Genomic DNA, 23,653 nt, shown 5'->3' with positions numbered 1-23,653 from the left:
GTTCTCCAGAGAAACAGAACAGTAATATATATTAGATAGATAGATAGATAGATAGATAGATAGATAGATAGATAGATTAGATAGATAGGTATAGGGAGTTGGCTCATGTGATTATGGAGGCTGAGAAATCTCAAGATCCACTCTTGGCAGCCTAGATACCCAAAAGAACCATGGGTGTGTTTCTTGACTTCACCTGAAGGCAGACAAAGATGGATGTCCTAGCTTAAAGGCAGAGTGAAATCTCTCTTACTCAGGCTTCTTTTCTGGTCAGTCTTTTAACAAATTGGATGTGTCATCCACAGAAATGTGCTTTACTCAATCTAATGACTGAAATATTAATCTCATTCAGAAACACTCTCACAGACTTATTAAGGATAATGTTTAACTAAATAGCTAGACATGCTGCAGCCCAGTCAAGTCAACATGTAAAACTAATCATCTCACCTTTGATCACTGTTGTTTTTTAAATTGTGGTAAAATATACATAACAACATTTACCCTTTTAAGCATTCTTGAGTATACAGTTCTGTGATATTTATTACATTCACACTGAATTACAGCCATCACCACTGAAAACCAAAAATGAAATTCTAAGTCCTCTGGCTAACTGAATGGGCCCCTCTTCTCATCCAGGGCACTCTAAAGTAAACCTGAAACACTATTCAGGCCATGATGGGAATGGGTGGTCAGACATGAACATGCCTTATTTTACCCTCCTCCCTTTGGAATTCAGAGAATGCTGACCAGTATTATCATTAAAACAGAGATTAAGACAGATAACAGACATTTTGTAACAATAAAACACCAAATTCTACCTTGACTTTAATATAGCATCAGATGACAGATAGCAGGCCCTGAAAGAAACAGAAGTATTTTACCCCAAAATATATTTCTTTGACATATTTTGAAATAGCCCTGTAAAGCTGTCTCTTATGGGGAAAATCTACATTCTATAGAGAATCTCCATACCTTTCCAGGTCTTTTCCCTGATCCAGGAGAGAATTAACTGAGTCTAGAACTTTCTTTGTTGTTTTGTTTTTGTTTTTGTTGTTTTGAGATGGAGTCTTGCTCTGTTGCCCAGGCTGGAGTGCAATGGCACAATCTGGGCTCACTGCAACCTCCATCTCCTGGGTTCATGCCATTCTCCTCCCTCAGCCTCCTGAGTAGCTGGGATTATAGGTGCCTGCCACCACACCCAGCTAACTTTTTTGTATTTTTAGTAGAGATGGGGTTTCACCATATTAGCCAGGGTGGTCTTGATCTCCTGACCTTGTAATCTGCCTGCCTCAGCCTCCCAAAGTGCTGGGATTACAGGCATGAGCCACCGTGCCCAGCCGAGTCTAGAACATTTTTAAATCTGGTAAGAGCTCTGAAGCCTGGAGACTTCATATGCATGATAAAACCTTGGTCTCCACAACCGCTTATCTTAACCCAGGCATTCTTTTCTATTGATTCCAGCTCTTTAGAGGATAACTTTTTAAACCAATCACAAATCACAAAGTCTTTGAATCTGCCTATGACCAGGAAGCCCCCACTTCAAGTTGTGCCACCTTCCCGGACCAAACTAATGTACATCTTACATGTATTAATTGATGTCTTATGTCTCCCTAAAATGTATAAAACCAAGCTATAGCCTGTCTACCATGGGCACATGTTCTCAGGATTTTCGGGAACTGTGTCACAGGCCATGGTCATTCACTCATTTTTTTTTAAATCTCTTCCCTGTCCCACACAAATAATGTCTTTATTACATGTCATTTTGACTCTCAGGCACATTTATGTTCCCTCCCTGTCAATGTTCTGATTTATTAGGATTCCTTGTTAATGTGTCTTCACATAGGTTGGACTTTTTTTCTTTATTTTTTAATTAATTAATCAATTAATTATTTTGAGGCAAGGCCTCACTTACATCACCCAGGCTGGAGTGCAATGGAGTGATCACAGATCACTGCAGCCTTGACCTCCAGGACTAAGGTGGTTCTCCCACCTCAGTCTCCTGAGTAGATGTGACTATAAGTACATGCCATTATGCCTGGCTAATTTTTGTACTGTTTTAGAGATGGGGTCTCACTATGTTGCCCAGGCTGGTCTTGAACTCCTGGCCCCAAGCAGTCCACCTACCTCATCTTCCCAAACTGTTGGGATTACAGACATCAGCCACAGCATCTGACCTTTTATTTATTAATTTATTTTTTCTTTCAATTTGTGTTTTAGGTTTGGGGATACATATGCATGTTTGTTACGTGGGTAAATTGTGTGTTGCTGGGGTTTGATGTAAAAATGATTTTGTCACCCAGGTAATGAGCTACTACTCAATAGGTAGTCTTTCCATCTTCATCCTCCTCCCATGACTCACCCTCAAGTAAATCCCAGTGTTGATTATTTCCCTCTTTTTGTCCACATTAGCTCTATGTTTAGCTCTCAATTATAAGTGAGAACATGTGGTATTTGATTTTCTGTTCCTGTCTAAATTCATTTATGATATTACCCTCCAGCTCTACCCACATTGCTGCAAAAAACATAATTTCATTCTTTTTTATGACTGCATAGTATGCCATGGTGTATATGTACCATATATTCTTTATCCATGGGCAACATTTTAAGTGGATGTTTTTAGACTCTTTTAGGTTGTTACTTTCCACCTATTCTCTTTTCTGCAAAGTTATCCACCCACTTACTCCCTGCCCCAGTAGCACACCACTAAAGCCTATGCCAAAAGTCTAGTAGATAACCTTGCTAAAATTGTTTGGGTGTTCTTTGCTTTCTAGTTAAGCTGAAGATGTGGAATTTATATTGTAGGTTATTTCCTTCTTGATTTGTGTAATTTATAGAGAATATAAATTTTCTATAAATTTGGGAAAATATTATGCAAATATTTGGATTTCAATAGCCATCACACCAACTTTCCAGATGTTTAACCAAAACAAAACTTTTAAAAAAGGTTAAGTTTAAAATAAAAACTGGGTCTTGATCTCAAGTCCAGTTTGCTTTCTATTATAGCAATTAGAGTAGCATAATTTATCTTTCTGCTCCAATTGTTAGTCTACCTTATATATCCTTTGATGATGTAATTTTTAGAAAACCTACAAAATTTAGGAAGGTATGAAAAGTATGGAAGATTTAGATAAGTGCTTTTCAAACTCATTGCATCAAGGTGATAGATTATTTTCCCAATATTAGTGGAATAATACTTTTATGAAAAAAAAAGATTGTAAATCATTAGAAAAGTAAATGAAAAGGAGCTACGTGAAATACGAACCATATTTAGAATTTTATATTTTATAGACACAAAATCATTCTATCAAATTGTTATATTTTCTATATACTTATCCTTAGTTTCTGTACTTATTATTTACTTAATTCCTGTACATTACAGGCCAGTAAAAATTACTTTATATATAGTTCTATGGATTACACTTTGAGGTAGAATTGCCTTAAGGTAATTTCAGTGAGATTTGAGTTTTTATTTCAGAGAGAGAGATAAATTCAAGAGAATCAAAGCACTTGTTGCAATGATTTCTGCTATCAACTTGAACGTCAGTGACCACTGGTTGCATTGTGGGATTCTAAAGAGTTGCATTTTTTTAAAATTTTCCATAGCTTTCAATTACATCTGTTTTTCTATAGGTACTGAGCATTTTTTAAAATGTTGGTAGAAAATGTACTAATTAAAAATATTCTTCTGCATCAAAGGTAAACCAGGAAAGCCATATGTCAAAATAAAAAAATTTTGATTGAGAGTGAAAATGAGATTAGCAACCCTGGAAAACACAGTGACAATATCTAATAAGCACCTGTATATTGCTCACAGATATTTAAACAATTATCTCTAAAAAATTCCAGGTGCTTAAAAAACCCAAGAGATTTTATGTGCCTTGCATACCAGCAGACAGAAGATTTCATATTTTTCATGTTTCATATTTATTGAACCAATTATTTACATATCAAAGACCCATTATGTAAGCTTAACAGCTAACCTGCTGTGTTCTATTGGCCATGTATAAGAATTGTTCTTTACTCTGTTGGTTGCCTATCCAAGATCCTTTTTTTTCTTCTGTCCTCATTCCCACAAGACTTTATTATGGTTAGTTATTTTTCCCCTTCTTAAGTGGCTTACATACCCAAGTGAAAGCTGAGTTTAGAGAAAGAATATTTCCTTTATTTCTGTCAAGATTTGGTTTAGGAATGTTATTATGACTCAAAACTCACTAGTAACATTTAAGAAGTTGTTTCTTGGGAATTTCTGGTAAGATTCTTCCTGTTCTTATAAAAAGTCACATGGAGCTACAAATTGTCTCTCCTGATAGATTTTAAGAATACATATATGAACTGCTACTGGAGATCATCTTACAAATGTGAGAACAAGCCTTGGAATGAAACCAACTCTGGAGGGACATATTTGCTGAGATAAAAGTGAAAATAAATAAACATGCATTTTTATTGTATAATTGGAATATTGAATTACCTAACACTGAAGACTGCCTACCTATAGGTTTCCTGCTTTTGAGCAAAATAAGTAAATCATTGCTTAAACAATTTTGAGTTGGATATTTTCTACATTCAAAACTAAGATCAGTCTACCAGATAGAGTGGCATACATCTGAAAGCGTATCCTGCTGCATTAACCTATTATTCCTCATGTGTCACTTTTTTTGATTAATCAGGAGATTAAAGTACAAAGAAGGGCAACAGAATATTAAGAAATGGTGTCATAGGGCTGGAAACTTTATAGTCTGAAGAAGGAGGAATGGCACATAAGGCCTAGATTCTTCTGCTTTGGCATGTTTTCACGTTAGATAGAAATGCTCAAGATAATACCTGCACAGGGTGATGCAGTAATGACAATTGGGAAAAACAGAGACAGCCATTAGAAATCAATCCACAAAACTCTAACTATTTAACAGAGATCAATGACAATTATGTTTATAGGATGAAGGCGTTCACTATTAATAATCAAAACCTTTATTTATTTATTTATTTATTTAGAGACAGAGCCTCACTCTGTCCCCCAGGCTGGAGTGCAGTGGTGCAATCTCAACTCACTGCAACCTCTGCCTCCTGGGTTCAAGCAATTCTCCTGCATCAGCCTCCCAAGTAGCTGGGATTACAGGTGTGAGCAACCAAACCTGGCTAATTTTTGTATTTTTAGTAGAGATGCGGTTTTACCAGGTTGGCCTGTCTGGTCTCAAACTCCTGACCTCAGCCTTCTTATTAATTTTAATAACCAATAATTTGCCTGTGGTTCTTTTGATTATTCTGTGTGAACATCATGTCATTTGATAACAAAGGCAGTTTTTTTAATGTTCTTATAACTTTTATCTATTTTCTTGTCATATTACATTGGCTAAAATACTGCTTATTGAATATAATCAATAAAGATGCTTGTAAGCATCCTTGAGTTTTTCTGATTTTGAAGAAAATGTTTTAAATATTCCAGAGTTAGAAATAAAATTAGCTATTGTTTCTTGATAGATAATCTTTACAATTTAAGTTTGTTATTTTATATTTCTAATTACAGGTGTTTTTCACATGAAATCCATACAAAGAAGTTTAGTAGCTAAAAAGTATTCTTTGATAGTGTATTTAAACACACACACACACACACACTTAACAATAATAGAAAGTAAATCAACACATTGCATATGTAAAGTCTTGCAGCTATACATTCTCGTGAGTGTTGATAATATGAAAATATAAATGATTGTATGATGTTTTAGCTGCTTATGAAGTATTAGGCATTGTGATAACTTTGGACTCATTGTCATACAAATTTCATAACAACATTATGAGATGGCTAAAAAAAGACCATTTTACTGATGGAACCTGGAACAAAGAATGGCTTATTTGTTTTTCCAAGTTTCTAAGAATCCTCTCAGTAGAACAGAAATTTATATTCAGACTGAATAACAGCAGTGTTAATCTGCTTAGCCATTATGCAATTGCATTATAAAATTATGGAATATAAGTCTTTGGACTGCAGAGCTTACTTATATTTCAGGTACAATCTTAGTAATAGTTTATAGAAGTAAAGAAATGCCTCATTCTGAGAGACTGTAAACTTTTTCTATCAAATGCCTTCATCTTAAATATACAAAAAACAAACAAGATTCTGTTATTTCTCTCAATCTCACAAACAATCATAAAAACAACATTTTTGACTCTATACTAACTGTCTTATTACTTTATTCTTTGTTATTCTTGACTGCAAATCTTCTTGGAAAAGTTTATCGCACTTTCTCCAAATTATTTCTTCCAATTGTCTCTTAATTTTCTTCTAATCAATCTCTCATCTGTACCTCAGCAATAAAATTGTTCTTTTCATAGTTGTAAGTTATGACCATATAGCTAAATTCCGGGTCAGTTCTCAGCCCTCATTGAACTCATAAAGTGACCACTGATTTCTCTTTTTGTCACCTCAGATTTTTTCCTTTTCACTTTCTTCACTTGGATTTTACAACTCCATAGTAACTTAGTGCTTTTCTTACCTCTCCAGTCACTTTATTCTTTCCTCCTTTTTTATTGATCTTTTGAAGTAAAATCAGTTCTTGGTGCTTTTCCTTCTCTATCTTCAAACACTATGCTTGGTCTCATAAAGACTCAGAGCTTTAAATACTATATAATATGCTCTTAATTCCAAAATGTATCCATAGTCCAGTCTGCCCCTACATATCATACCCATATATTCAATGCCATGCCAAGAGTGAAGGAAAAGTGGTGTAGGGTGGTGTCATAATTTGCAGAGAATATATTAAGTCTGATTAAAAGTGGGTCTGCTTTTTATGATCACCATGGCAATTCTAGCATAGGCCATTGTTAAACATGTCTCTAGATCTAAGATCCAAAGAGTAGTTTGCACATTTGATGGATGCTCCCATCACCCAGCAGTTGATGTGCTATGGTTTATAGCCAGCTACCTACCAGACCTCTCAATATGCATATTTACTGAAAATTAATCGCAACATGCCTAAAACTTGTTTCCCTTAAATTTGCTCTGTTTTTAAACTTTTTCATTTCTACTGAAAGGCAGCCAACTGAGGTAAAAAAACTACAGTCATCTGGGGCACTTCTGTTTTTCCCACAACCCTCATTGAATCGAGTAGGAAATTCTGTTGTTCCTCTACTGAAGGAATATGCCTTATCTGAATGGCAGAGATCTTTGTGTGTTTGTTTTATTTTGTTTATTTTTTTCCTTCTGATATATCTTAAGCTCAGTAAAATTTTTAAACAAATCAATAAAATATCTATGAAAAGATTTTTATCATTTTTTTAAAAAAACTTTCACTCCTTAGCAATTATTCTATCACATTTTGAGCAATCTGTGCTACTATTTGTATTTTTGACAGTTTTATGTAGTTACTATCTTGTTCTTTGAAAAATCACTTGCCAAAACTACCTATTTTTACAACATGTTTCGCCAAGTTAAGGATTCCAAATATTGGCTTGTTTCCTCCACTGCTATACCTAACATCCCTTTAACAGTATCTCACGTGGGAAAATAATATAAATTTTCATAAGCTAATCAATTAAATATTGTATATTTGCTGGATAAGACAGATATATAAAAATTTCCAAAACAGAGCATCAGGAGATAAATGAGGTAGTTTTAAGAATGGAGACATATTAACGGTGTCACTCATGAAAAACTTAACAGAGGAGATAGCACATGATCTGGGTCTTGGAACTATTTTAACCAGTTGACAATAGGCCATTAAAATTGTGGTAATGGCAAAAGTTCCTCATGAGGGTGGCAATTAGTTGGCACATTGCAGAGTAGCAAGTGATATAGTTTTGCTGGTAACAACAAGAAGCACGGAAGAGAATGGGAGAAAATATTTTACAGAAAATATTTTACATGTTATAATTAGAAACTCAGTATCACTCAGAGATGTGTGTGTATGTATAAATATGTATGAATATATATATGTATATATATGTGTGTATGTGTGTATACATATATAGATCCATGGGTTAAAAGGAAGCATTTCAAAATTATTTTAGGATGAGATCGAGAAACTAGAGGGTTGTGATGAAGACACCAAGTAAAGAGCACTGTGCCAATGAAAGTGAAACGGACTGATAATAATTTTGGAACTACACATTTGTATGCTATTGATAGTGTGCACAATCCAAATCCAGATCACTGATTCAGACATTTCTCATTAACTAAGACTGTTACTTTTGGCTGGGTGCAATGGTGTGCACCTGTAGTCCCATCTACTCAGGAGGCTGAGGCAAGAGTATTTCTTGAGCCCAGAAGTTCAAGGCTATAGTGTAACATAATCACTATTGTGAATAGCCAATGTCCAGCCTGGATAATATAGTGAGACCCTGTCTCTTTTTAAAAAAAGATTGTTATTTTTAATTATGTATTGTGCTATCATACAGCCACTTCCATTTTCATAAATCCAGAACCAGACATTATTTTTTATTCAAGTCTATTTTTAGCTGTATTCCTAAGTCTTGTGAATAACTATTCAATTAGTTGAAACAGAAATCTAGAACTCTGCAGATTATTTCTTCTCTCTCTCACTTAGCATGTAATGAATCAAAAACACTTACAGCTTTGATCTCGTCTTAATATGTTTCTTTATCTTCATCTTCCTGTAACTGTTCATTCTCAATCTTCACTTTAATTGAGCAAGGAGGTACAATTGCTTCCTCTTTTACCTGTCCTCAAACCATATTTCAACATGCTGTCAAAGCTTTATTATTAAAAAAATTATGCTTTGTCTTCCCTGCTTAAATTCTTATGCTGGTTTCCTACTGCTTCTAGGTAGAATGTCAATCTCCTTTATGTGATATTCCAGCTCATCCATGGAAATAATAATAAATCTAGCACTGATAGTAGTAATGATACTGATAGTAGTTACAATGAGCACTAAGTAGAATGCTTATTATGTGTCAGGCATTGTTTTACGCATTTTATATGGTGTAGTTCCTTTTACTCCTCACGTAATTCTAAAAAGTGGGTGATAATGTTATCACCTGATTTTATAGACAAGGAGAGTGAGGAACAGAGCACCAAAGTAGCATATCCAAAATTACAAGGCAAGAAAGTAGCAGAGCTGAAATACACATGCATATTGTAGATTACATATTAATTATTTCCTGGATGCTTTACCTCAGTTCACATTGCCCAACCACAATCAAACTTTGTTTCAACTATACAGGAATACTAAGAGTTCCTAAAGCATTGTGTTATGTGGTGTAATAGTCAGATTGCTATTTTTTAGCAGACTGTGAGCCCCTTGAGGGCAGAGGCTGTTTTACACTTCCTTCTCTCATCCAACCTCAGCAGAGCACTTTACATATTATGGATGTTTGACTGAATTATGTTCATGTAGAGTCAGTTCTGCTGTAACTGACAATTTAAGTATCACATAAATTTCACGCTTGTGTATGGGCAATTTTGTCCTTGAGAAACACTAGGTGAACATAGAAAACCATATTTAAAAGAAGCAAGTGATATTGGAATATGCAAAACGCATACATCTCTCACTCCCACCAGCTATCTTAATTCTCTGTGTGGATTACGAGCCAGCCCCTACCAAATTTGGTGTCATAACTTTCCCTTTCATATAAATCTTGTTTCAGATAAATCTTTTACCACTTCACAATAATTCCCAAGCTGCAGGCTTTCCAATACCCATTTCCACAAATGCTTTCAGGTCTTTCTCAATATAAAATGTCATATTCATTGTAGTATTTACATATTTTCAAACATATAAAATGTGTAGAACTGTTTTGCCATTTTTGCTAGGTTCCTATCTCTTTTTATGTGTGTTACTGATAAAGTATTTGAGTGTTGTGTCTCAACCCTACTTTCCTCATAAGCCCTGTAGCTTTTATTGTGCCAAGTTTTCAGAGAATAGTGAGGCTTCAGAATACACATTTCTCATTATAGCAGAACCAACTGTACTTGAATGAATTAAAGAAAGGCTGAAACTCACCCAATTATCATCTGCGGCTGAATAGCATTCTCTCAAAATTCCTATGTTGAAGCCCTCACCCCTAGTACCTCAGCATGCGACTGCATTTGGAGAGAGAGAATTTAAAGAGGTGATTAAGTGAAAATAACGTCATTAGCATGGACCCTAATTCAATCTGGCTAATGTCCTTATAAGGAGAGGAAATTTGAACACACAGAGACACCACATATACACAAGCACAGAAGATAGGCCATATAAGAACATGTAAGAAGGCAGCAGTCTACAAGCCAAACAGAGTGACATCAGGAGAAACCAAACCTCCTGACATCTTGATCTTGGAGTTCTTAGCTTCCAGAAGGGTGAAAGTATAAATTACTAATATTTAAGCCACCCAGTCTGCAGTACTTTATTATGGCAGTACTAGAAGATAGTTACATCAACTATTTTCTATGCAGCTTTCAAGACTGAGCTGAGGGATATAGCTATTACTTACTTGAAACATAACCCTTATCCTGAATGGGCATTTTTATCCCCAGCCTATCCATGGCTTCATCCCAGTATATTTTTTATTTTAATTTTTTATCAAACGATGTTATAATAATTTATACTTTCTGTATCTGATATAGGTAATACCTTCCATAGACCAATCTATCTGTTTTTTAACCCTATGCCAACAACTTCAAACATGGCATTTGTAACATTGCAGACTCTGAATATATCACTGTTAAATATATTGTGGCATAAAATAAAAAGAATTTTTCAATGAATTTAATGAAGAAAACCAAGAAGTAATGCATTTTATGTGAATACAATGTTGGGATGGCACATATCTACAGCTGTCCATGGTTCAGATGATCAATTCTGTTTCATTTGTGGGTACATTATTCCTCTTCTGTCCATGTTCCCCTGCACCATATTAATGAAAAAATCACTCAAGACTTCTAGCGTGGGTGAAAGAGAAAATGATAGCACTATTGAAAAAAAATGTAGAGGTCTGGAGAAAAATTACAACCAAGCTTTTAACACATGAATAAATATCCCTGTATAGAATAATGTTTGGATATCCATCATCTGTTGGTGGGAATTTCTACTTATCTCTCAGAAAATTAGCTCATGCTGAGTAACAGTAACCTTCTACAGAGATGCTATTGCTTTGCCAAACACTATGAATGCTGTAATGAAGGAAAGGAAAATAAGTGTTCGGTGCCTAATAATTGAAAGGTAAACAATAACTGCAGTAACATAACTATAGTATTTATATACATGTAGGAAGGAAAACTTTAATATTAATGATAATATTTAACTTTTTTCTTTTTTTGAGACAGAGTTTCTTGTTGCCCAGGTTAGAGTACAATGGCCCAATCTCAGCTCACTGCAACGTCCACCTCTCGGGTTCAAGCGATTCTCCTGCCTCAGCCTCCCGAGTAGCTGGGATTACAAGCGCACACCATCACGCCTGGCTAATTTTTGCATTTTTAGTAGAGATGAGGCATATTCACCAGGCTGGTCTCGAACACCTGATCTCAGGTGATCCACCCACCTCGACCTCCAAAAGTGCTGGGATTACAGGCTAGAGCCACCGCACCCGGCCCAATATTTAACATTTCTTTACAGCTTACTTTGTGTAAATCCTTCTATTTCTTAAAACTAAAATATTTAATTGTATTTAAAAGAGATGAGCCCTAGGAGGTGGAGATCATCATCATTCTACTTTATGAACAAGAAAACTGTAACTCATTACGGTTAATTAACTTGTCCTAGGTAAAATAACTCATTGGTGGACAATTAGGATGCAAAATCTGTTTCTGTTTGTACTTGTTTTCTATTAGGCTCACTGCTGGTATTAGAAAGTTCTCAAGGCTACCTTATCCTTCTTGGTCCTTCTCCAGTCTCCAGAGCTCTTCTTTTTTTTCTGTTTACTCTCTGTTTTCTCACCCAGTCTAAGTGCTGCTTTTTTTTTTTTTTTTTTTTTTTTTGACGGAGTCTCACTTTGTTGCCAGGCTTGAGGGCAGTGGCGTGATCTCAGCTCACTGCAACCTCCGCCTTCTAGGGTTCAAGTGATTCTCCTGCCTCAGCCTCCTGAGTAGCTGGGACTACAGGCACGCACCACCATGCCCAGCCAATTTTTGTATTTTTCGTAGAGACAGGGTTTCACCATGTTAGCCAGGATGGTCTCTATCTCCTGACCTTGAGATCCACCCGCCTCAGCCTCCCTAAGTGCTGGGATTACAGGTGTGAACTACGACACCCCGCCCAAGTGCTGCTTCTTATGATACCACTCTAGCTCACTATGCTATTGTTGCTTCTAAATGTCTGAGCTTTACCTTCTGTATAATTCATTTGTCAACTACCATGCTCTGTTTTACACTTTCCCAGTCAGGTTACGAATACCTTGTATTCAGATATTTCAACTGCTTTTCAAAATAAATTCTCTTTGTACTTTATAGTGAAATTGTACATATTTCTGGATTGATAAATTCTAGAATAATTTAATAAAAACGTTGATATTATTGGGGTAATCTACCAAATGCCAGACACCATGCCACAATACGAATTTTTTTTTTAAGTCTTTAAAAACTCATTGATACTAGGTGTTGTTGTCGTTGGGGTGTGTGTGTGTGTGTGTGTGTGTAATGGGTTGTGATCTAAAATGTCTTTCTTATCTAGGGTAATGGTCAAAAAAGTTCAACATCATGGTGATTTAATAAAATAGCAAGCCAAGGTTACATATTTATTTTTTATCCAAAAGCAAACCTTTTGGACTTTTTTATTCTCACCATTTTGCCGTTTGAGGTCTTGTAGATTACAATAGCTTCTTTAGGTAAGGATGCTTGAACTATCCTGATAGCAAAAACAAAATGTCAGTTGGGCTAGACTCATTTTCTCTCACCTGGCCCAGCTCCAGGAGTTCATTGATTTCTGTAATTAAATGAGTTGGAAGTAAATCCCAGGCCTGTGCTGCACGTTAGTCATTGGTGCTGAGGCCTGAATCTTAATAAGCTGTTGAGTGTGATCTTGTGCCAGAGAGGTGAAGTGTTAACAGTCTTTCTGGTGCTCCCAGACCATGTAGCAATCTGGGGTTATAATTGCTTCATGCAGGACAAAATGGAGAGGAGTTAGAATGGCATTAGATTCGAATAAAATAGCATACTTCAGAAAGTGCTTAAATGATAGAATACAAAATGTCTTTTTTTTTTTTACATAAATCCAACTTGGTGGATGAAATATTCTTTAGCCTTTCTAAGTGGAATATGAAATTTTAGGCTTTCAGTTTGATTGGGACAGTAGTAAGTATATAAACTAAAAAAAGCAAACAGTAAGCACTTTAAATAATTTTCAAGTTCCTGAAGGCCATGCTAACTCAACAAATGCCATATCATTTTTTATTTGATTTCTTTGAGTCAGGTCTTAAAATTATATTATTTTCAAATCTACTTAGAGAAGCAAAATAAAAAATATATCAAACATATATGTCTAACATATATGACTAGAAAAAATAAAAACATGTGTATTTGACACATTTTTATTTTGTTATATGTGCTCAGATATGGTTTTACATATGTATGTAAAATATGTATTCTTATATATGATGTATCTTTATATGATGTGGCTGTATCTCTATATCTATATTATCTCATAGAATACGGTAGCTAGAAAATAATCTAGTCCAACTCTTGCAAAACACTTAGTTACACGAAATTACACAAAAAATTACAAATTGAAATTTGTAATTTCTCAAATTGTAATTGAGAAATTTGTAATTGAGAAATTACAAAAGTGGGAAATTCAGAGAGTTTTTTTGGAAGGCAAAACTTTAAAATCTAAATATATTTTAAGAAAAGTCTGATTAAGAAAAAATCAAAAATAAAACATGGCTTTTACTTGCAAGTAGTGGAATCCTAAATCTTCAGAATTTTCTATTTGCTGGTGAGAGTGAAAAAATACAGGTTCAAATCTTTGTTAATGCTTTACAAATTTTTATATAATTTAACCTGCAAAGTTCAATTTAGAAATATATTCTGAGAAATGATATGAAAACTTCAAGAAGAATATATGTAAAATAAGTTTCTCATAGTGTTCATGAGAGTAAGGGAAGTTGAAACTTAAAATCCAACAAAATAACCAATTAAATACTTATAGCACATCTATAAAATAAAATACCATGCAAGCATTAAGAATAAAAGAGTATTGTTACTGACATAAATATTTTAATATATACTGGGGAGTAAAAACAAGTATAAAAGTATATGTATGTATGTAGATAAGCATTATATAAACAATGTAGTTTTATACACACACATACATATGTCATGTTTGCTTTACATTTCTATATTTATGTGTATGATTATGAATAAAAAATATTTGGAAATGTATGCAACAAAATTTTAGCAGCAACTGTCTTTAGTAGCAGTACTATGGATGGTTCCATTTCACTTCATCTTTTCATATCTTCAAAATGAGCATTTATTTCTTATGTAATTAAAATTAACTTTTAAAAACTCACATGTTAATGTTATTCTATATAAAACTGAAAATACAGTAATTTCTTTACCAAGAAGATGAATAGCAAATTGAATCGAATTCATTAAATATTTATTATAACTTGAACATTTTACTAGGAACTCTAGAATATAAAAAGAAATAGAATGCCTATACAGCATTACATTTCCTAAACATAAAGCTTTGACAACTCTTTGCTCAAACATGCAAAATGCTGCCTATACCAATTGACTGAAGTGAAAATGTCAGTCTGGCATTGAAAGACTTTATAAAACAATCTGAAGGTGACTCTAACAACCCCTACCAACAAAAACAGCTAAAATTGAAGTAACAACAAATAGAACTAGAAATAACTGATTTAGTTTCTCATCTTAAAAACTATACACACATACACTTATATGTATATATGTATGTATAGTCAGAGTCACTATATACACATGCATGCACACATATGTATACATACATATATACATATGCATATGTGTGTGTGTAGTTTCTCTTTTTTTTTTTCCTTTGAGACAGAGTTTCGCTCTTGTTGCCCAGGCTGGAGTGCAGTGGTGCAATCTTGGCTCACTGCAACCTCTGCCTCCTGGGTTCAAGCAATTCTTCTGCCTCAGCCTCCCGAGTAGCTGGGATTACAGGCACCTGCCACCATGTCCAGCTAATTTTTTTCTACTTTTGGTAGAGACTGGTTTTTACCAGGTTGGCCAGGCTGGTCTCAAACTTCTGACCTCAGGTGATCCACTCATCTTGGCCTCCCAAAGTAATGGGATTACAGGCATGAGCCACCATGCCCGGCCCTGTGTGTGTAGTTTTTAACATACTATACACACTATACACACATAAACACACACATACACACACATATACGTATACATACATGTATACATATATACATACGTATGTATGTATATATGTATACATATATACATACATACGTATGTATGTATGTATACATATATACATACATACGTATGTATGTATGTATATGTATATGTGTGTGTATATGTATGTGTGTGTATATGTATGTGTGTGTGTATGTGCACCATAGACCCTCCATATTTGTGGTTTCTGAATATGGAACTTAGTATAAAGCATTGACCATAAGAAACTTCAGATCTGTGGATTTTGGTATATGAGGGGTCCTGAAACCAATTCCTTGTGGATACCAAGAGGTGACTGTATATTTTACATAATATATATACATATATATATATAATATATATACACACACATATATATATAATATATATACAGAGAGAGATTCAAGTCTGCTAAAAGTAAATTGTATTAAGATGTTACATTTTCTCTATTTATAGAGCACTGTGTACATCACAAGAATGCATATGATACATGCTCATGACTTTGAAGAATTGGCAATCAAGTTGAAAAAAGTGAGGTGACTTTGACTTTTGACTCATAATGAGCTAGAATGAGTGGGCAGGGGCAGACTTTGCTTATGATAATTCCTGCTAAAGAGGCTAGGCAAATGGGAATCACACCTGGCGTCTGCCCACGCGTGACTGCGTTCTTTCTTAGATGGTTTCCTGTAGATGCTCTTAGGGTATACATTCTAGGTAAACATATTTACAGCTTTTTGATTCCTGTAAAGTCTGTTGAGGAATAGACTGTCAATGTGTCATTTCTCAATGGTTGCTTTTAAGATCTTCTCTGTGTTTTTGCTCTTCTACAGTTTCATTATGATAGATTTAAATATGCCACATTTTTCAACTCTGTGTATATGGATTCGAGAATATGTATTCTAATATGTCTTACAATCCCTAATTGTTCATTTAGCTATGTCTGATTTACTGATTAGGACACCAAGTTTCTAATTTTAGAAACTACATCAATCACCTCTAGAAATTCTATTTGATGCTCTTTCAAATTCATCTTCATTTTGTTGGTTGTAGTTGTTAGTAGTTTGGTTTTTTGAGCATTCGGTTTCTTCTTCAATAATTTTAAGCATACTTAAGTTATTGTCAATATCTGATAATTATACTATGTAAAATGATCAGGGATCAGATATTCCTATTTAGTCTATAGACCCTCACACATAGTAGATTCTTTCCTATTATGTTTTTATGATTTAAGATTTTAGGCTTAGAATTTCTTGCGATACAACCATCCCAGTAGCACTTTTTGCATATGTTTCATAAGGAGGCAGGTAAGTAGTGTGAATTTTGCCTCGAACCTATAGAACAAGAAGACTGTAATTATGACTTGCTATGCAACGGTCTTTTGTTGTTATTTTCTTATCTAGATCCTAAATTTAAATATGGAATTTTTCTTGTCATCTCTTTCTGCATGAGTTTTCCATATTTATCCATTCTCTTTGTGTTTACATTTTTAGTGATCTTGATCATTTTCATGGGCCACATAAATTCTACCCTGCTCAGTTGAATATAAGTTCAACTGATTTTAAATGCAAGCCTCTTGGTTATTAAATCCTACAACCTCACCTCTCTCGTCCCCTTCTCCCCAGCTCAACCAGGTAAGTAAAAGCATCAGTACCACATAACACCTCTGATATTGTATTTCTCCTCCATTTGTTTTAACTAAGAAAACTGGCATTTATTTAATGGCCCTAATATAGTTTGGAACTATCTTTCCTATCTATGTTTTTTTAAATTTAATTTAAGTTCTGGGATACATGTACAGGACATGCAGGTTTGTTACATAGGCAAACACATGCCATGGTTGTTTGAATCTCTCACTTTTCTTTGAGGTCGATATGAATTTAAATTTTTTTGTGTGTATTCATTATACTTGGATGTATTCAGGCAGAATATTTTCATGTTACCTGCCTTTCAGTGTTGCTAAGTCATAACGTATATTTTATTAAAAAGCATATCTAATCTTATATATCCATAAAGCAAAATTGTTGAAATTATTTTCTTCTCAATAATTATCCCAGTTGTGGTGTATAATAGTGGCTCAATATATAAACACAGTTGAAAGAATATAGGACACCTAGAGTTATTAATGTTAGGAAGAATTGTGAGGGTGTACTTCTTCCCAGCTGTTGATACAGCCTTCTTTTTCAGTGGTACTATAATACTATAATACTGACTCCTATGACAACCTCGGAAAGGGAGGTGGATTAGATTCAGGGAGCCTCATGGAATACAATGAAGGTCAATGAACATCAGCAATTTTATCAGCTGAGCATCAGTCAATCAGCAAAAGTGACCAATAAGCCAAACTTCAAAACATAACGAAGCCCCACCCCAGAAAAAAAGCCCGTGGCATATCCCTATTGATTTTCGGACAGAAGACATCCTTTCTGAAAAGATACATATTTCCTGCTGCATTTCCTGCCAATGTTTTGCTTCATGCCTAAGGTAGTCTAGTTATCCTTGTTTTTGATTATGCAGTTCACACATATGCAATAACTTATCTTTCCTTGTGCCTTTATATTCATTGATTTGTAAATGTTATTCAATCTTTTCCCTTACTCTTTTAGCTAGAAGAACAAACGTTCTAAATTATTGAAAGTCTTTGAAGTATTTCTGTTGACTGTTTTCATTTACTCTCCATGTTTCTCAATAAATACCACTGGGACTTGTAGATTCTTCTTACAACTAAAATCTTAACCATGACTAAATATGTTTGGGATAGAAACTGTAAAAATTACTTTCATAGAATATGATAGCATCTAATTGCTCTAATATGTTCTATATTATTGTATGAATATATTTGGGAATCAATTCAGTTTGGACATAAAAATAGTTTTAAAATTTATTTACTATATAGAAGCCTGAAAACATAGTACACAGAAACATAATATCAAATGATTCTTAATCTTATGAAAAACTACTCAATCTGGCTCAAAATAACATAAATGCTGACTAAACTACACTGTAGTACTATTTCTCATATATTGAATTAATAAAAAATAGAAAAATTAACTACAGTCTCTATTGGTAAATCTGTAAAATAAATAGGCATTCTGACATCATAGCTAGTGGAAATACAAAATGATACAACTTCTGTGAAAGGGAATTTGGAAAAAATATCTCTATCCTAAATATATGATAAGAATTTACTGTTAGTCTCAGAAATATAAATTCTAGGGTTCTATTCCTAAGATTCTGTGGCAAAACCGCAAAATATTAAAGTGACATATGCACAAGATTATTTTTATTGTGGCATATTAGTAATAATGAGAAACTAGAAATAGGCCTTTTGTCCACTCTAGGACACTAGTTGAATAAAATATGGTAGATCTACCTGATAACAAAAATAAAGAAGATTAAATATCTCTTGGATACACGGTAAGGTTTTTTAAAAACTAAGCCAAAGGAGAGTATTGTCAAGCTAAAAAAAAAAAAGTAGATATAGAAACACCTTTATAATAAATTACTTTTTCCAGAAAAGGGATGTTGGCAATATAAGCATTATATACACTCATGCTTATATTTTCAAGATGAAACTATTAAAGAATAAAGCCAGACTGAACCAAATATAATTACCTTATATGAGGAAAGAGGGAACTGGGAGAGAATATAGAAACAGAGGTGAGACTTCTAACAATACATTTACTTGTATAGTTTTGATTTTGAAACCAAGAATATTCAGTTAAAAAGACACAAGCCATATAAATAGAAAGCGAACTAAAATTGATACGCTAAAGCCTATATCAAGAAAGTACTATAACCTCCAACAGAAGTGAATTGGGTCCTGTGACTTTAAACATTATATTTTGACTGAGTGTCCTTGACAGAAATTATTTTAATGACAGAAAAAAAAAATCTTAAACTTTGAACAATGTAGCACAAGTGTATAGGAACTAAAAGGGGTAGAGGAACAAGATAACCAACAACAGTCAGAAAAGTTTAGGTGAAATCAAATCTGTGTTCCATCATCTACAGGATAAATGATGTGGCTTTTCGGACTCATCCAATGATATCAGGGCAAAAAAGAATTGTTATTAAATAAAAGACATAAGAGATGTTCAAATCCTGATCTGAATAAACCAATTCTAAAAATGTATATCATTAAGGGCTGTTGAGAAAACTTTAGTACAGACAGGCTATTCTACGTAGTCAAAAAGTTGCTGTTTGACAGTGATATTAACTTGGTGGTTATTTTTAAAAATACTCTTATAGAATATGCTTAATAATAAAGATACATAACCTATCTACAGAAAAATGAGATGATGATATCAGCAATTAGCTTTAATATGCTCCAGAATTATTTTAAAAGAAACATTTAGGGCAGATATAATAAGATTAGCAAAATGTTATTCATTGTTGAAGGTGGATGATAGATATATAGGGGTCTGTTATATTAGGTTGGTGCAAAAACATTAAAGTAATGGCAAAAACCGTAATTGTTTATGCACCAATCTAATAATATCCCCTATAAATTAGAATCTGCAAATAAAATAACAAACTGTATCTTTAAATGTCTCCTTGAGTGTTTTTGATATCTATCCAGGATTAGAAAATGTTGTTACCTAGCAAACAAAAAATATGGTTATGGAATCTTTATGTATCTAAGTCAAGTGCCTAAAATTCAATTGTTTGGCTAATAGATTCTACTATTCTTTATTCTTGTCCTTTAGTTTGGTTGTAGGAGGGCCATATCTTTACTCTTCTCCTTTGCTTCTCACTTCTACTCTTCTTTTAGTTTCAATAATGCAGGATAATTTAAAGAAATTTAAAGTTGTTATTGAGCAAAAAGTGCTAGCTGCCCGATGCGCTAGAATCCAATACTATGGCGCTGGAATTTTTTAAAAAAGCTTTATATTGAAATTTTACTTTCAAGGAGAGAGAAATCAAACTCAAATCTGTCTCCCTGTGCTGCCTTCAACCCTTAGAAAAGGTTTAAGGGGTGGATACTGGAATTAGCAAGTGATTGGTCAATAAATGTGACTATTTAGATAAAATAGATTCCATGAAAGATGCAAACTACAGAAGCTTATTTAAAAAAACCTAATAACCTGAATAGTCCTAAAATCTACTTCTGAAATTGAATTCATAATTTTTAAAACCCTCCCACAAAGAAACTTCAGGCTGAGATGAATCATATGAAACATTAAGAAAGAAAAACATTTTCAAACATGCATTTGAAGGGGTAAAAATATATTCTGATATATTCCGATTCACCTGGAGGCCAGCATTAACCTGATATCAAAACTGCACAAAGACATTACAATTTAAAAAACAACAACAGAACAATATTCCTTATCAACTTCAATGCAAAAATGCTAAGCACAAGTGTCTGAAAAGGCCAATACGTCATGAATAAGTAGGATATATGTTAGAAGTGCAAGGTTATTGTTTAACATTTGAAAATCAATAAATGTTATTCTTCATTAAAAATAAAACTTTTAAAGAAGTAATTTCTCATTAGATGCAGAAAAGGCATTTTATAAAATTTAATACTTATTTCTAATAAAAACTACCACGCTAGGAATAAAAACAAACTTTCTCAATCTGATAAAGGGCATGTATCAAAAATTAAAGCTAACATTGTAGTTAATGATAAAGGACTACATGCTTTTTCTCTGAAATTAGTACAAAGTCCAGGATGCCTGCTCTCCTCCGTTTTTTACTCAGCATTTTACTGGAGGTTCAAGCCAAGGCAATAAGGCAAGCAATGAATATAGAAGTCATCTAAATTGAAAAAGAAGTAGTAAAAAGAACTTATAGCCATTTAGTTTCTTAATTATATATGCTTTTCTCTTTCTCTCTGTTCACCCTACCATATGGTTTTATTCTAAGTTATGTATACATATACATTTACTATATATTTGTATATATTGCTCATTGTAAAATAATGAAAATTAAACCATGGAATTGTCTAGAAATACACTAATATAGTAGGTTGGTTAAACTGTACAATTAACTCAATTATCCTATGCTGTAAATTGAATATGATTTACTGCATAATTTAAGAAAAATATTAATAGTGAAGAAAATGTTAATCAAATATAAAACAGGTTTAAATTTTATTTTTGAGGAAAAGCATTGAGTTTAATCAGCAAAATTCATGAAGGTTAATCCAAAAATTCATTGGAATCTATTTAGGAATAAATTACTTCACTTGAAATGTATCACTAAAAATATTTTTTGATCTAATGGAGTGATAATTGAATACTTTTCTAATCTGAGGCAGGGGAGACTGTAGCACCACAATGTAATTACTTGTCTAGTTAAATACAGTCCTTTTTTGTGGAAATTATTTGCTTTCAGTTTCATGCTGAGAAGTGACCAGCTTCTCTTTGTCATAATACAATTTAACAAAATGTAGCGTTCCTTCTAGATCAAATTAAGGCAATTTGGAAAATTAAAGTCTTTGGGTCTTAGCTCTTCAATCATCCTCCATTGTTCCTATCAACTGAGAAAAAATAACTGTGAAAAAAAAATCTTGAAGGACTTAGTTTCCTTCTATGTTACTAAGCTGAGAGAAGTGATGCCCCTAAAAATGGTAATGACTCAGAGGCTAATGCCAGCAGTGTCCTTCTTTACGCACCTTTTCTGGGCCAAGTCAACTTCTTCCAGGCTCTCACAGGATAATTTACAGGTATATTTGCATGATCACAGAAATAACAAGTCTAGGCTGAATAGCACTAAAATGTCTAAGATATATATAATATTGACCAAGATTTCTCTCTTTTTTTCCTCCCTCTCACCTCTCGTGTTCTTCTCCTCCCACCACCACATACTCATCAACACAACCATCAATGACACTAACAGAATCACTTCTTTATCAGAACTTAAACCACAAAAGAGGTATCCTGTAATTCCATAATCTGTTCTGCTCATTAAATCCTGGGTTTTAAGTGAGTAAATAAATTATTTGATGAGAAGTATTTCGACCTGAAGTAATACTATTTAAGAAGTATTTAAAAAAAGATTTGCATGCTCTGAAATGGCAGTTACAAAGGCATTTGGAAAGGCAGCTATAAAGATACTAAAGGAATGATATTGGTTATAAAACTAATTCAAAAATATGCTTTCTGAAGTATTTTTGGGACTATCATCTTTGAATGATTATGAAAGGATGCAATAGCATGTTATTTATATTAACTTAAAAATGAAAAAAATCACAAAAAATCTGGAAGCATGAAAAAAAATTACCCTTTTTCTTACTTGAGTGACACCATCAATGTGAGAAGTCTGGTTGTCTGTCTCTGTTTTGAGTGTATATATGCATGTGTGTTCCATAGCTGTAAAAAAATTTGTACAATATGTCATATGCAATTTTCACTTATAGTATGGATAATTAGTTTTAGAAATCTATAAATAATTGATCAAGTATGAATTTACTTGTCCAGGTGTGGTGGCTCATGCACTTTGGGAGGCCAAGGCGGGCAGATCACTGGAGGTCAAGTTTGAGACCAGCCTGGCCAACATGGTGAAACCCCATCTCTACTAAAAATACAAAAATTAGCCAGGCGTGGTGGCCCGTGCCTGTAATCCCAGCTACTTGGGAGGCTGAGGCATGAGAATCACTTGAACCTGGGAGGTGGAGGTTGCAGTGAGCAGAGATCTGCCACTGTGCTCCAGCCTGGGCAACAGAGCGAGATTCCATCTCAAAAAAAAAAAAAAAAAAGAAGAAGAAGAAGAAGAAGACTGTGAATTAACTCATAATTCCAGTGCTCTGAATCTTTGCAGAATAAAAATACTTTTATTTTAAATTTTGTGTACATTTGATATGTTCTGTACAAATCATTGTTCACTTTTCTAGGGTTTTATTATGGAAAATTACAAACATATATAAAGGTTAAGAAAATAGACCCCCAGGTAGCTAAATCCAGATGTAGAACTCATCCCTTTCTTTCATCTTGACACCTATTCACCTCCCATCTCCAAATGGATTATCTTGAAGCAAATTTCCAACATCATATCATCTCTAAATATTTTAGTATGATTTCTAAAAGATGACTTTTAAACTTAACCACAGTACCTGCAATATTTTACTCAGCTTTTAAATGTATATTTATATTAATACATAACAATACATGATATTTTAACTGTTTTAAAGCACTCCAAGAAATCAGCACACAATAACTTATTTACTAAATCTCCTAGTAATATTTTTTTCCCAATCCTTATGCCATAGAAACAAGGCTGCAGTGAAGGGTAGAACTTCTCATGTTACTAAATGTTGCCAAATTCCTTCTCCAGACAGCTTCCCAACCTATACTCCTACACATAGTAAAAGAAAGCATTTATCCCTGTGTTTTCTAACACTGATAGTGACAGATATTT

At 33.7% G+C, this 23,653-nt stretch overlaps 1 long non-coding RNA gene across 1 annotated transcript in view; it reads left to right on the top strand.

The window, feature by feature from the left end:
* LOC134729250 (uncharacterized) overlaps positions 1 to 23,345 on the top strand; it is a 213,638-nt gene extending 190,293 nt beyond the window's left edge. The window contains exons 3-4 of the long non-coding RNA XR_010110154.1: positions 16,783 to 16,923; positions 22,717 to 23,345. This is a non-coding gene — a long non-coding RNA (uncharacterized LOC134729250). The remainder of the gene's footprint in view (positions 1 to 16,782; positions 16,924 to 22,716) is intronic.
* The last annotated feature ends 308 nt before the right edge of the window (positions 23,346 to 23,653 follow it).

Source organism: Pan paniscus, chromosome 17, assembly GCF_029289425.2.
Source record: "Pan paniscus chromosome 17, NHGRI_mPanPan1-v2.0_pri, whole genome shotgun sequence".
In the NCBI taxonomy this organism is placed as follows: Eukaryota; Metazoa; Chordata; class Mammalia; order Primates; family Hominidae; genus Pan; species Pan paniscus.
The sequence above is the reverse complement of the archived record's forward strand: the minus strand, read 5'-3'. Positions and strand labels throughout refer to the sequence as shown.